Source organism: Nelumbo nucifera, chromosome 6 (genome assembly GCF_055504915.1).
Source record: "Nelumbo nucifera cultivar China Antique chromosome 6, China Antique-T2T, whole genome shotgun sequence".
NCBI classification, from domain to species: domain Eukaryota; kingdom Viridiplantae; phylum Streptophyta; class Magnoliopsida; order Proteales; family Nelumbonaceae; genus Nelumbo; species Nelumbo nucifera.
In genome coordinates, this window is record NC_142654.1 from 46,685,001 (window position 1) to 46,687,500 (window position 2,500).

At 48.0% G+C, this 2,500-nt stretch overlaps 1 pseudogene; it reads left to right on the top strand.

The window, feature by feature from the left end:
* Nucleotides 1–2,378: 2,378 nt before the first annotated feature.
* The window catches only part of LOC148790864 (18S ribosomal RNA), a 1,105-nt pseudogene continuing 983 nt past the window's right edge, over nt 2,379–2,500 (top strand).

Consider the following 2,500-nt stretch of genomic DNA (forward strand, 5'->3'; position numbering starts at 1 on the left):
ACTGTGGTTACTGTGGTGCCTCCACGTGTGGTGACCAATATTAGAAAACACTAAACTACCATGGTGTGTCATGGTTACTGTGGTGCCTCCACGTGCGGTGACCAATATTTGAAAACACTAAACTATCGTGGTGTGCCAAGGTGCAAGTGGTTACTGTGGTGCGTCCACGTGCGGTGACCAATATTAGAAAACACTAAACTACCGTGGTGTGTCATGGTGCAAGTGGTTACTGTGGTGCCTCCATGTGCGGTGACCAATATTAGGAAACACTAAACTACCGTGGTGTGTTAAACGTGTTAACACTACACGTGTAGTGCTTTCTACTATTGTAGTGACAGGCTTTAATACACCGTGTAGTAGTTTACAGCCCTTCTACACCCACCGTGTGTAGTGTAGGGCTGTAACACAACCACTTGTGTTAGGTGCACCAATTCCACCTTCCTCCTTTGCATGGTGTGTAGTTTACAGACAGCCCTATTTACACAGGGCGCAACTGGGTGTGCATCGTGGTGGATGTGCGGACACTGCACACAACGCCCCATGCTGCATCATTTTGCACAATGTGGGTGCGCACACCCACATTGCAATTGGTGCCTCATGTGGTTTGTCGTGGTGCAAGGGATGTGCACACCCACAATGCACTTGTGAGCATTGTCGCTCTTTCAACATATCACCCATACACACCCCCATGTCACCGCTTTGATTGACAGTCCCAAACTCGTCTTTGTGCACCTTTCTTGCATGAAACTTGCTCACCTTTTCATAGAATTAGTGTAGGAGTGTTCCCTTTTGATTCCATGCAATCCCATTTCCACAAAATAAATTTTCCTAATTTTTTGTAATTTTTGTAATTTCTATAAATTAAATATTAGTGAAAAACCATTTCTATCAATACTTTTCGGCATGAAACCAGCTTATTTTGGTGCACAAAATTTTTTGCAGGTGTGAAAAAGCAACCCCCACCCTCCAAAATTATTTTTTCCGATCTTTCCCAATTTTTGGTAATTTTTAGCGACTAAAAATTAATAAAATTAATATTTTTCTCCAAAAATTTATTTTAATTATTTTCATCATTTTTCAATCCTAACTAAGGTCACTTGTCAAGTGTAAGACCAATCTAAGCCGTACATCTCAAGATAACCCCAGAGGGGGGGTGGTGACTCTGGGGGGGTGGTGACTCTGGGGGGGTTCCCCTCTGGGGGCGCCATTGGGCGAGCGTTGGCAGTCATGGGGCATCCCCCCCATCACCCATGACGCACGGGTAGCGCAGTTGCATGACCTAGAGGCGACATGAAGGCACATTGATGCTTACGGAGCGCGACATGGAAGCGCAATGATGTGCATCACAATGTGTAAGGTTTTACTTGATAGTGCATGCTGCTGCACAATGACGTGCACTAGAAGAGATCTGGGAGTGCGACGATGCACGCGTTGCAGCGCAATGTCTGTTGAGTGCCCCTTGATCGCAAGCGTTGTGTGTTGTGTTGGGTGCCCTCGGCAGCATGCACGGTCGCACTTGCTATGTTGAGCACTGCGTGCGTTGCCGCAGCCTTAACAGTGTCGTCCCGCGCGTGCTTGTGAACACGCGTTTGTGGGTTAGCGATGCTGGGTTAGGTGACATGCAAGGTTTTTGGCAATTGTGCTTTGGGTGCCTCCCCGCATTCTGCCCAGGGCACTCTATGGTGCCTACGCGGCGTACCTATTTCAAGCATGGGAGGCCCCCATGGGGACCTCACATGAGTGGGAATGGTGCAACACGGTTGGCATCTCTCGCATTTCTTGTGATCTCCTGGTGACCCTTTTCGGATGTTGATTCATGTTGGTGGTTGCTTTCCGTGCTTAGTGGGGCCTTTGGGTTCTGCTTTCCTCGGCCATTCCACCTGTCATTGATGCGTCGTTGGTTTGGGGGGTGGCTGCCTGAAGGTGTACGCGATGCGCGTGAGTGGTGTTTGGATGGCATGTGTTGATGGGCTCTGTGCTTGTGGTCGGAACCATTAACCTTCCCCTCCACTTCAGTTTCGCCCAAGCTAGTTGTTGCTATCTGGGCATGTGCGGATGGTTCTTGTGTTGCCTACCCAAAGAAATGGAATTGATACCCCACGAGTGATAGTTTGTCTCTCTCCTCCCACGGTAGGGGGTGAGGCTGCCATGAACATGTAGAACGTGATGCCATGCATTGTCTTGTGATTGTGCAATGCACTCGGCACATGTCTATTGTGTGTTCTCTTGGATGCGGAAGATGCCAAGGGTAGGGCCTTAGGTCCCTTGTTACCACCCTATTGTTTGTCCTGATATGTGATCGACAATTGCGACCGCGTAGAGCGCTCGAAGTTTTCGGATGGTCTCAAGCGGGTTGTGATGTCGACAAGGAATGCTACCTGGTTGATCCTACCAGTAGTCATATGCTTGTCTCAAAGATTAAGCCATGCATGTGTAAGTATGAACTATTTTAGACTGTGAAACTGCGAATGGCTCATTAAATCAGTTATAGTTTGTTTGA